This window comes from Schistocerca serialis, chromosome 1, assembly GCF_023864345.2.
Source record: "Schistocerca serialis cubense isolate TAMUIC-IGC-003099 chromosome 1, iqSchSeri2.2, whole genome shotgun sequence".
In the NCBI taxonomy this organism is placed as follows: domain Eukaryota; kingdom Metazoa; phylum Arthropoda; class Insecta; order Orthoptera; family Acrididae; genus Schistocerca; species Schistocerca serialis.
This window is the reverse complement of record NC_064638.1, coordinates 795294937-795308865: the sequence shown is the minus strand read 5'-3', so window position 1 is coordinate 795308865 and position 13929 is coordinate 795294937. Positions and strand designations below refer to the sequence as shown.

Below are 13929 nucleotides of genomic sequence, written 5' to 3'. Positions count from 1 at the left end.
TCATTGTTCTTCCATGCCTTTAAGATCATGGAATCTTTGATATTCCATCAGATCACAAACATCCTAGAAAAGAAATTCATGCACTAGCAAGTAGGCTCCAGACCTGGGAAATCATGTTCTGGCACATTACTAAACCTGACACGATGCAATAAGGAAAGATTTGAGAGAAAGAACACTACTGGAGTGGTCTTCATTGACCTCACAGCTGAATATGCCACTGTCAGCAACTGAAAGCTATTGACTGAACTGTATGACATGGCGGGAGACTACTGTCTGACATCCTGGGTTGGCACCACTCTCCCAGTATGAGATTCTGTGTCAGCCTCCATAGGAAGAATAATACGCAGAGGAATCGAAAGATGCCTTACCATAACAAGGTGTCCCAACACCATGCTGTACAAAATATACAAAAATGACAAGTGACAAGCCAATACCAAACCGCATCACACAATATGACCCGACAATGCGGCAGTGGCAGCTCAAGGCATGATCTTCTCAGAGTACAAGAGAAACTGACACAAGCTCCAAATACACTCTATGTTATATTGTTAACCACCCGAAGTAAAAACAAACACACACACACACACACACACACACACACACACACACACACACACACACACACACACACACACACAGCAAGATGCATATTTGCATCTTTCACCTCAGTAACAGAGAAGCACAGCAAGAACTCAAAGCAGAAATATATCTAGGTGTGACCCTGGATTACACCCCAACATTTAAACAGCATATCAGGTATCAGGTCCTGATGAGCAGGACACTTAGTGCAATCTCCGACTACTGCAGGCATATGACACTGGATATGCCTGATACTGAGTATGCTGTTTCACTGCGGAAGGCATCTCCACATGTGAGGAAGGCAGTCAAAGTAAACAATACCAGTGTGGATTGCAATGGGAAACCTGAAGTTGACACTAGTGCACAAACTCTACCTGCTCATTGTCACTGCATCCAAATGAGCTGAGACACTGCATCCAATGCGGAAAGAACAGAGATGGAAACCAAGTCCACCAGTCAATGAACGGATCTCAGCGCATTGGGAATTCCCTGTGATCCAGGAAAAGGTTTCTGGAAAGAATGCAGATCCTTATGGGTGCCCTTCAGAGGCACCATGTGGGGAGGTGGACAGCAAAGCTAAAGAACAGAGACATTCTCCTGAGAAAGGATGCCAAAAATCAGAAAGTGTCGTTGCTTCTTGCGCAAAGCTGGTCACAGGTGATGCTCCAAAAACGACCAGCTTCGCAAAGGAAGCGGCGACACTTTCTGCGCAACCCACCCATCATTTTGGATGACAATGTGCGGGTGCATACAATGCAAGCTGTAGCTGCTCTGTTCGTTCGATGGGACTGGGAAGTATTGTACCATCCACCATACTCCCCAGACTTAAGTAATTGTGACTTTGATTTGATTCCAAAGATGAAGGAACCACTTCGTGCCATTCGCTTCAGAACAGTTCCAGTGATTCGACAGGCAGTAGACCGCTCCATTCGCACAAATAACAACAGAACAGGCTCTGCTAATGGTATACTAAGCCTTCCACATTGCTGGCAATGGGTTCTACACAATGCTGGTGACTATTTTGAAGGACAGTAACAGGTGCCAACATATAACTCTTTTGTATCGGCTGTGAATAAATAATTGTCACTATTTAAGTTCCAACCTAGGTATAATGGGATAACAACATTGTGAGATAGAGGAATATGCCACAGTTGTCGTAAAATAATTACTCTCTCTCTCTCTCTCTCTCTCTCTTCCCCCCCCCCCCCCCCCCCTCCTCAAGGAGTATGTTGCACCAGTTTCTATAGGAAAGTTCAGGCTTCACTGTATCTGATGCTTGATCAGCTAAAATCGTAATCTGCAATTACTGAGCAACAACCCTGCTCAAGATATTCTTGATCCTGTATTGATAACTGAATTACAGGGTATTCCAAAATGATCTTGGCAGCTTTGATCATGTGTATTTCAGAAATGCGGATAGGTAAAAAGGTGCAGTTTGTGGTATAATATCCACAAAGGCTAGTTGCTGATGAACATGCCCAGCCCACAGCAGATGGTACAATGTGTAAGAGAGACCATATCTCATACTCACATCCAGCAGAACTTCTGGACACATTAAAGAAGCACACGACCATCACGTCTGACTATCGGACAGTGGTACACAAGGTTTAAGGGATACAGAAATGTCAAAGAGGATGAGTTTTGGACATCCAAGCATGAGTGATGCAGATCTGGAAAGGGTGCAACAGGCATTTATTCAAGCCCAATTTATCAGTCGAGCATCTTGACAGCTGCAACAACCACCAACCACAAAAGTGCTGCGCAAGGTACTGAAGCTTCATGTCCACAAGGTGCAGCTGCTATGATTCAATCAGATGACAGGCCAAACCGTAAAGCATTTGAAACTGATATTCTGAGTTGTTTCGATGATGACCCAGACTCTCTGAAAAAGGTGACATTCATGAATCAAGATTGCTTTCATGTGTTCAGGAAGGTAAAACAAAACAATGGAGGATACAGGGCTATGAGCTAGTTACTTAGTTTACTAGTTAGTTTCATGTTGTACGATATATTGTAGTGATGTGCACAAGTAATTTTACATTCACATCTCAAATTACTTCGTAAATATGGTTACATACTGAACATTCTAACTTTTTTAAAAAATATACAGATGTCAGTTAGTAATTCCTACCCACAGTCTTTTACACATTACTATAGAAGAAATTTCACTTTATCATGGAAATTGTGCATAACAGTCTACAGGTAAACGTCATGTGCTCTTCTTCATGACCATGTGGTGGAACCATTTTTTATGCAGAGGTGTCTATAAGCTCAACCTTTTACCTTGGAACAGCTTGCATTTCCACAGGTCAATAAATCTGCATCTTGACATCATGTTGCAGCAGGATAGCACTCCTCCTCATTCGACCCTATTGTTAAGAAAGATTTGGACGACATTTCCAGGTTGCAGGACTGGCAGAGAACCAGTTTAGTAGCCCCCCAGGTCTCCAGACACAACCACACAACCTCACTAGTTTTTTTTTCAGGGCTTTGAGAAGGATTCTGCCTACCAGACCCCAGTGTTCTGCAAACTCATGTTGGAGTACTAACTACTCATGTTTCTAAGGACATGCTAGGCCAGACGAGGGAGGAACTGGAATATTGCTTAGATATCCTGTGTGCTACAGACGACACACACACTGAATTCTGTTAAACGGGTACTGGAACTTTAGGTGTGCATGAGCATTTTGCTGCAAACTGCACTTTTCTATCTATCCACAATTATGAAATATATATGATCAAAGTTGAAAAGATAATTTTGGATACCTGGAGATGAAAATCAAAGAAAAGCAATGTTAAAATAGAAAACTGGAATATGTGAAGCAGAGTTAAAACATAATTTATTTTGAAGACAAAATCACGAAACATGATACAAATACAAACTGAAAGTTTCTGTAGGACAGACTACAAAAGAAATAATGAAAGCTTAAAGGAAAAAAGTTCTCTTCCATAAAAAATAAAAGATGTCTCTGTTTGGGTATTCCGTAAAAAGGAAAAAAGTTCTCTTCCATAAAAACCAAAAGATGTCTCTGTTTGGGTATTCTGTAAATGTTTACAACTGTTGGCAAATAATCTGGTTCTTTTTGAGGATTTTGGGTTTCGTGCCAATAAATACAGAACTGTTACTAAAATAGACTCCAAGCTGCAGGTTTGTAAGGTTTTTCTTGTTGATAATAAAGGATACACATACAGTAAAAGATATATTGATAATGGAAGAAAATGCACTTCGAACTAGAGCAGTGGTGTACGGACTGGTATTCTGATTCTCATTTTGAGGAAAAAGCAAATTATTGTACCTCAAACAACAACAAACAACTACAAGAAAATTTTTCCTCTAAGTATATCAGTTACATTTTGCAATATTGATACAATAAATGAGTTTAATTACACACATCTGGATTAGTATTATTAGTGCTTGACATTTTGGACTGTGGGCAAGAGTATAGTCAAAATACTACTGACAAATTTATGTTATGTAACCAAACTAGCACTGATATGACCAGGTTAGCAAAATAGACTCATTCAGTACTAATTACTCAGAAGTGTTTACAGAATAGAATCTCAAAATGCAATGGATGTCCACGGGGATCAGGTGGGCAAATGTACGTCACAAACTGCTCAGATTTAAGTGGTATCTTAGCACGCCAATTGATAACCTCTGTATTTCAGGCTGTTCAGAAAAGCTGAAAACAGTACATTTATAGGCATGAATGGGTGATCCGTCTTGCTGATATTTGATCAAAATGACGTTGTCTGGCGTAATTTCCCTTATGATATTCATTCTGGCACAAGTAGTACACTGAGAACTGTGTCAGATTCTGGGAAGCAGAACAATGTAGTATGAAAGCAAGAAAGGATCAATGTGATTTACCAAGTTTTGCTAGAACAACTAATATAATGCATATATTATGAAAAGGAGAGATTGCTACTCATCATATAGAGATGTTGAGTTGCAGACAAGCACAACACAAAGACTGCTAGACACGTGATCTTCCAACCAATGGCCTCCTTCTGAATTAAGACAACATACACAAATTAACACAAGCCCACCTCACAAAGACATGACCACTGTTTGTGGCCACTGAGCCAGTGGTGTGTGTGTGTGTGTGTGTGTGTGTGTGTGTGTGTGTGTGTGCGCTTTTGGAGGGCGAAGAGGGGCAAAAATGAAAATCCAACGCAAAGCACATCAAAGTACATATTTGCAAACATAATTTCAAACAAATCAACTGACCATAATTGAAAATGATGTGTAAGGGCTACTGTTTCTTTGGAATGAGCCACAAAATAGAAAAAATTGCAAGAGAATACAAGCAGCTACCAAGTATTTCCACTCTGTTCATCACACATACTGTAGGATGAAACTCTTCCCCTCCTCCAAATATGACCTTATATAAAACACGTATTGTTATAATATTGACATACGGATTATAAGCAGCAACACTGATTCAAACCACGGGTAGTTGCTTCAAGGCAACTAATTATAGTTCATCTGCTCTTATCTTTAGAAACCAAAAAAATATCAAATAAACCAATTAGAATATAGGAGAGAAAATTGATTTGAAAACTGCAGTTCTGACTGGGAGCACAAGAGAATATTTCAAAGGGAATCTAATATGGATAACACAGAGGACACCCTTGTGAGATTTGGGTAAAATCCTTACAGACATTGAAGAGAAAGTCCATTCATGTATAATACAGAGAATGTAGTTGGACAGAATGAAATGCAGTAATATCTGAAACAGTGAAGAGACATGGTAGACTAGCTTACATACATATTTAAGCAAATCCTGAATGACAATAATGTGATTGAAGCCCAGAAAGCACAATGGCCATAGTACTGAAGAGCTAAAACTCACACTGAAGCACACATTTCTCCACATGATTTCTATCATTCACAGATAGGAAATAACTGACAAACAGAACAAAAGGTCAGGAATCTTTCCACTAATACCTCGAGCCATCAAACTGCTCCACTAACATGCCGCTGCACTAATATGAAGTTCTTGTGTCTTCATTGTCGTCTCTAGATGTAAACCACAACTGTTGTTGGGTCTGATACAACATCACAAACAAAACGTTATTTCATTTCATATCTTCTCTTCCATGAGAGTCTGCAGCCTACTGCTGCTTCTGAAGTTATAGCACATATGAATTGCATTCAACCACCATTTTCAATGGACTGTGAACAAGAGATAACATTTCCTTGGAAGAAAACGGAAGTCTACCAAATTTACCTGGCTAAGATGACACTGAATATAAGACAAACGAAACTTTCATTTTAAACATATTCTGATTAAACAAAATTACAAACTGTTTTATTGATACAAAGCATCTTAAGCTATGTCTACAAATTAAACACTATGTCTCTTCTAAACTTACGCCACTCACTGATTATCCATATTTTGGTATATATAAAGAAAGAAATAGTTTACATGAATTTTTATCTTTACAACCCTTGTTTGCTTACAATCTAAGTCAATAGTCTGTGGTATAACTATTTTTTAATCATCATCATCATCAATCATCATCATCATCATCACCACCATCATAATATCACCATGACTGGTATAATCATTTTCATTTCTAAGCCAATTGTCATTTCTTGCTTGCTGGCACTCTACCCATATTATCTCATTTTCTAAGCCATCCATAACAATGGAAATGCACAACTTTTTGAATTCTTTCATTAGAGAATCACTAGATTCTATTCCGTGCAGTAAGGATGCACTGGCCCACTGTGTATCTGTTTTCATGATAAATCAAAACATAAGGTGCACATTGAAAATTCATTTGGGATGGAACGAAAGTGGTTTACAATGCAGTGCAACATTTTTCACTGTGGAAACAAAAACATCATTGAGAATTATTTCATTGCAAGAAAACTGCCAATACAAATGCGCCAGATGGACATTTCATGTAAGTTGCACTACAATACAAATGTGTTGCACAGCCATTCTGGTTAAACGTTTGTAATTTGTAAATTATTGTTTATCCTAAGGCAACTCACAGGAAACCAATGTATAATACGTACTGATGAAAGCATTAAGAAACCATCTGATGATGAATTGTAAAAGAATTCAAAACTGGCAATAGTACTTTCCCAATAAAGTAACCTGAAGCCATTTTCTGGCTGGTTGCTGTACACCATCAACAATTGATTTTGCATAACAAAAGCCACAATCTCCAACCATGTCTATGTATGACAAAATTGCACATGGATATAGCCCATTGGTAAACACATGTTCAAGCAACGTTCTTGGTGGGGCAAGTGGCCTTTCCCAGAAGAACCCTCCAACTGCACTACAGGCACACAAAAAATCAGCTGTCCATTTCCTGTCCAGCAGTGTAGAGCAACATTTGGTGATTTGAGTTGATTCTATTTGTGTCATTCTAGTTATCAGCATCAAATCAATTCAGTTTATATGTTCTGTAATATCTTAGTTATTCAGAAGTGATGGGTACGCACACTACATCACAAGAAAATGTGCACAATACAAAGGACAGTTATATTCTGAGTAAAGAGTGTTTCATCGTCTCAAATGTAATAACAGTTTTTAGTAAAGAGATGACACAAAATGAACTGTTGGCTAATATTGGGACCCCCGATCAAGGGCTGCAATTTATACTAAAATCAGCATTGTAATAGAAGGATACACTGGAAACAAATGAGAAAACAAGCAACGTGGTTTACTGGAATTATCAAGAAAAAGCAATAAGAATTTTAGGAAGGAAACCCATTGTTATGTACAGCTTCACAAAACTGGTAATTTGACAGATGACTGGGGACTTCTACATAAATCAGGAAACAGTGCGACTTTACACAAATTACTTATTGGTGTATAGCCAAATATCAATTTTCTTTAGCTGAAACATGTATAGCACAAGCCCCTGTGTCAAATGGGATTCGTCTGGAAGTGATCTGTAACTAAAAGAAAGGTTCTGGTGGAGAGAAGTTATGTAATTGACTGGTGACAGAAAAACTCGGTACAAGTAAGGAAATTGAGAGTAAGGCAGAAAGTTCTTTTATACCAAAGAGCTTTGGTTGACAACAACACTATTTTCAGAAAATTTTGAAAGGGTCCTGCTGTTGATACCATATTAGACAATGTTAGTGGAAGTAAAACCAGTATTGCATCTAATGCTGGGTTTACTTATTAGTCTACAATAATGTTACTGTTTTCTAAATATTTGCCACTCTATATTATATAGTGATGCCAGCACTTTTCTCATTTTGCAAAATACTTCTGGAACTCTATCTTTGGGATGGCTTTTAGCTCTCCCAGTGACGCATTTTTAATCTCATCTATGCTTGTAAAAGACAACCTTTTCATATGTCATCTGTGTTTGGGAACAAAAGAAAGCTACATGGAGAGAACACAGAGCCCAGGGCATCATTATGGCCAAAAATTCACAAAACACAACTAAATGGTTGTAGGTGCATTATCGTCGTGCAAAAACCATGAATTGCTCTGCCACAAATCTGGCTGTCTTCTTTTAAACTGCTTCACACAAATGGTGCTGAACTTGTAAGTAGTTCTCCTTATTGTTCATTGCACTTTGTGATAAGAGCTCATAGTGCATTATGTTGCTGAAATCGAAGTACACGGTGAGCATAACCTTCACATTTGAGCACACTCGAGGTTTTTCCGGTCTCGGCGATCCAGAATGCTTCCACTTGAATGACTGAGCTTTAGAATCAATGTCATATCTGTCAACACGTTTCATCACCTATTGTGATCTGTTTCAGTAGATACATATCATTGCTGACTTCATCTAGCGAATCCTGAGCAACTTGTATTTGCTACTGTTCTTGTTCAAAATGCAACCATTCTGGAAAAAAGTTTTCCTGAAACTTACAAAAGAATTTAATGGTATAAGCCAGGTGATACACCAAAATCAATGGCTTCTCAGACAGTGGTTTGGTGATCGTTCATAGTAGTTGTATTTCACTTTTCCCATGATTTCACCCACGATGTGCTGGGGCATCCACAGCATTCATCATCTTCAGCATTTTCACAACCTCCTCCAAAATGCTTACATCACTTGTAAACCCTTGTTTTACTCTTAGCAGATTCACCAGAAGCAATATTTAACATTTATAAAACTTAGATGCACCTTATTCTGTTCTTACAATAAAATTTAATACAAATTCCCTGCTCTATTTTTTACACAAAATGATTGCCGATACTACCAAAACACCTGCAACCTTTTTGACAGCTGACAACTGGTAGACATCCGATATGGCTAACACTGTGCATGTACTTTCCAGACAGGTTTACCAACATAATAAGAAAAAGTCACGCAAATCAGACTAATACAACATGCAAAATTACAAATCACCGTTACTTTTTGAATATTCCTGTGGTTCAGCACAGTTCATCGAAGAAAACTTCTACTTATTAGCTGAAACATAACTTAAGAAGAAGCCTTCAATTCTACGTAATAATTGCACTACATTATGTTCAACACCCTAATGGAATACATTCATCATTTTAGGAGATAGTAAACAAATATGCATTCAGATAAAAGGCATTTGGATTCAATATCTGTAGTAGATATGTGAATCAGGACTTATGACTTCCATTTCTATGTTAATGTTATTTATTCTATAATGTTGTGTTCTGGAAGAAAGCAGTTGTCTTATGTAGCCCGAACAGTGTTAAGTCGTTTATCGAAACACAAACATTGCCCAGATGTATCTGCACACAGCATCAGCACTGATTTAAAGCACATGCCACAGAAGGGCCAGTACAACATTGAGAAACAGCTTGTAGAAGTGCCTTGCTATGTAGCTTGGTTGGCAGAGTGGGGACTCTGCTTGCTCATAAGTTAACTGACACACTATACCAAGAGTTCCTCTAAACACCGCCCCCTGTCCCCACTGGAGTGAGGGTATGGTCTCCTTCAATGTCTCTCACTGTAAAGTTGTCGCAGGTGAGTCTTGTGAATTCTTGTGATCAGTCACAACATAAATTACTTGAAGTTGTGACATCAAGCCACAAGGAATTATTTACCAGCACTATTTGTTCTTTGATATCGGATTTGTAACTTACTGGGTGAGATGTACCCTAAAATAATCCTGCATCAACATTTTCCTTTTGAATAATAAAGAGCCCGATAGTCTGCTCCAAACAAGCTTCAAGTTATTTGTCTTCCATCCCTTTTCTTGACATCTAAAGACAAGACCCACACACAGTTTCTCTTCTGGCATGGTTTCCCTGGAAAGATCCAATATCAGGGCACTTTCCTTCCCTCTGTCACTATAGCCAGTATTACTGTTCTTCTGGCCTTTTTCACTGCGAGAACTTCTTATAGGAACACTTTTATTGCCATTGAGAGCAGCAGTAACTATTGATGGCATATCAAAATAAACAGGCATCTGATCGTTGTCTATAAGGCCTAGGCAAATAGTTGTGCCATTTTCTTAAACTGATATCATGAAATGAATACAGAAGTAATTTTTCATCAAAAACAGGGGGAAGTCAAGAGCTATCATTTTTCCATAGGCCCCAGCCTCTTCACTATCCTCACACACCAATCTAGTCTTGCTTTTAATTCCGCAATGCATGCAGAATCTTCATTTGGATAACTTCTTAAGTAATCAGGCAGTCTTCACTACATTTCTCTCACATGTACTTAACAACCTGCTTCTCCAGTTCCTGAAATCTTACCTGCTTTGGTCCCCCAAAAGTGTGGCATGTAGAACTGGTGTTCTGTAACCAAGTATTCTGCTAGCATTCATTGGTGTAACACCATGTTTCCATAATTTATTTCCGCTGCACAGTTGTTTATGGTCTCTGCTTCATGACTCACCATTAACTAAAAATCTGTATTGAATTGTCTACGTGAACCACAAATTCGCAGATCTGCATTTCTCTCGTCACAATTGTGATCTGCATCCATTTTAAATTGCTACAATTTAATGCTCTTACACCACTGGCAGTCTAAGCAAACAGAATGATAAGAATTTATTGTCCTCTCAGCTCTCTACTGATTAATCGACAGAAATTGGGACTACTTTGGGCTAACAGCATGTTTGATCTTTCGTTGCCTAACTTGAAACTCAACAGTGTTATGGAGCAGTAATAACTTTAGAGGTATAATTGAAGATCATATTTCATTTGTTGTTCTGCAATTCAAGTGTTCTGCGAGAGCATATTTATGATAGAATTAATGTGTCTCCTCTCGAAATGTTTTATATTTTTGAGTATTTGTTCATTTGCAAGATCAGTTCAATATCGAATACAACTGGATTCAGGGGAACTGCAGTTTAAGTGTGATGGATGTTAATAAAAAGCAAGCTACATTGTATACATTCTCCTCCTCACCTTCTCCTAGTGTTTGGTTAAGTTTATGCCACTGCTCCTCCTCACACCTTTCTAAAATGTCAAATTAAAGTTGTAGATGACCCCTATTACCGAAGCTTCAATTGTAAATTTGAGGGTACATTTGTGCTGAAGCCATGGTGCTGCCACCTCAGTTCTCACAAATGGCACATTGCTGATTGTGCAGGAATCTCACTTCTTGCCGGGATGTTTACTGTATGTCTGTTTGTAACATTAGTTGAGTGGATTACTTGAAGTGTATGGTATTCTGAGGACAATCTGACGTAATTGTGGTGTGTTCATGCCGAAAATGCGGTTATTAAAAAGGAGAAAGAGGTATGAATGCATCCTTTGAATGCAGACTGCCCTCATGACATATTTTCACAAGTTCTCACAGCAGCTCACAAATTACCCACAGAACATTTTCAGACAGTTACAAATTTTGTAAAAACTGTTTTAGTTTAGTCTAATTACTGAACTAGAACTAGAATAGCTTAAGATGTGAAGATTTGATACAAAATTATGTAGATTTTCATGCTGATATTCTAATGGAGAAAAGAAAATGATAAATTATTTAAAACAGAGGAACTAATTTATAAAAATTATTACATCTAATTTTATCCATTATGTAGCAATTATGATGATCTGTGTGCCTTTGGTCTCAGACAGCTTTGCATCCAAACACAGCTGAAGTAAATGCCTGTTTAATATCGTCACTTGTAGTTCTCACAACATGGTATGGTGGTTTCACTAGTAGGGTACTGGGAAAATGCAATCAATCTACAAAGAAGATTGCTCAGAAAACACTCATGGTATCCATTCTGGAATATAGCTGTGTGCGATCCATATCACAAATACGAGTATTAGCAGACACTGAATGTATGAAAAGAAGGGGAGCACCAATGGTCATGAGGTTGTTTGATCATGAGAAAGCATCACACAGAATTGCAGAAAAACCTGAGCTGGTAGATGCTGGAAGTTACATGCAAACTATCTCTTGATTGAGTGCTTACAACATTCCAAGTACCAGAGGAATGCAGCAATATATTACAGCTATCTACATAACAATCTCACAATGATGAGGAAGATAAGATTAATTTAATTACATCTTGCACAGTCATATTTAAGGAGTCATTTTTCCTGTGTTCCATACCTTTTTACAATATAAGGTACAATGGGAAGCACCCTTTGTCATGTACTTCACAGTAGTTTTGAGAGCGAGGATGTAGATGTAGGCTGTGTGAGAAACCGCACAATAAGGAACGGCTTTACTAAGAGCAACCTTGAGGCAGCCAATCATAGCTCAAGTTTCAGGACCTGTCACAATGGTTGAGGCGCGAAATACAAACTAGCTTAATATCATTGCCTAGCGAGGACTAAACTTAGTGGGCTTGTTTCATCACTGCTGGGCCATTCTGGTGAGCACCTTATGGCTACTACTGTATTAAGCTAATATGCAATGCAAAAATGTTAAACTAAGCAACAGTAGCTAACCTGTGAATATCAGACAAACTTGTATTTTTTAAAAGATGTATTTGGTTGGGAAAATCTCATCTTATAGTAAGGTAAATATAGTGTTTAAGTAGCTTTATGCATTTTACAGATTGAATGGTATCTGTCACTATTTTTTTAGGAGGGGGGGGGGGGGGGGGAGGGAGGGAGTGTGTGTGTGTGTGTGTGTGTGTGTGTGTGTGTGTGTGTGTGTGTGGGGGGGGGGGGGGGTCACTTCTTTGTTTTTAATAGTGTTATGTTTACATCTTTCTCTCTTTAAAGTTCCTGCAAAACATTACACAACAGTGCAAAACCTGGACTGACACAGTGGTGGATTTACAATATTTTATTTTCAATAATATGTGACTCAATGGAAGGACTTGTTTCTAGAATGTTATTCAGCCATTATTATTATAATGTGATGTTTCAATATGCACTCAGTTCCTCATATTATCACATCTTTACCACACAAAGAATTCTTGGTCCCTTTGGGACCACACTTTTCAATAAATTGTGGTTCAGTGATTTCTTTTACTGTTCTGCAACTCAACTGACTGTAAAGGCACAACCAACATGATGCAAAAAACAAGTTACCATGTACATTAAATTTAACATTTGCCTACCCCCCCCCCCCCCCCCCCCCCCCCCCCCCCCCCCCCCCCCCCCCCCCCCCCCCCCCCCCCCCCCCCACACACACACACATTGGTGTGCACCAAAATTAACTTTCACATGACATGTCACTACCAAGTGTGTAGCTCGGTGAAACTTGGACATACATAAAAAGAACTGCTGCTGTATAGCAATGAAGGTAGCTGAAAGAAACACACAATGAGATGAACAGAAAAGACACTTTTATTGAAAGACTATAATTACACTGATGGCACTGCGATTCATGATGGGCCCTTGGACATTACAATAAAGTGAGACATGGTTCTTAACAGGGTACATGATCACCACAAATGGTAATGTGTGCTCTACACTCCTATGGTGAGAAGAGGGAACACATATTGCAGCCAGGACAGGAATGAAGTCAAACATAATCATTTTTATGGTACAGGTGTTTTACAGTGTGGGGAGGCATAATGTTGCGTGGATGTAGTGACTTCCATTCTCCAGTCAAAATTATTGTGACTCTATTCCTTCCCAACATGCATCTCTACAGGGATTCATTCAGCCTTTACTTCATTTTTATGGATAAAAATGCGTAACCCCATCAAACGGTACGGGTGGAGGAGCTTTTGGAATGAGAAGACATTCGGCAACTGGTCTGACTGGCCCATTTCCCCAGTGTAAATCTCATTAAGCACATGTTGGATACTTGGATACAATGGGCTGACACATACACAAGGACCAACAACCATCCAGCAGTTGTAAATGTGCTGGCAGAGGAATAGAAGAACAACTCCTTACCAACCTCGTGGCTAGCATGTGAGCACATTGTAGAACATCCATTGTTGTTGGTGGTGATCACATACTCTGCTAACAGCCACATCCAGTCTTTTGTAATGTCTGGAGACTATCATAAACCGTGGTG

At 38.8% G+C, this 13929-nt stretch overlaps 1 protein-coding gene across 2 annotated transcripts in view; it reads right to left on the bottom strand.

Moving 5' to 3' along the window:
- The window catches only part of LOC126483753 (ER membrane protein complex subunit 1), a 129244-nt gene that overhangs the window by 33884 nt on the left and 81431 nt on the right, over window positions 1-13929 (bottom strand). The gene's annotated exons all lie outside the window — the stretch shown is intronic.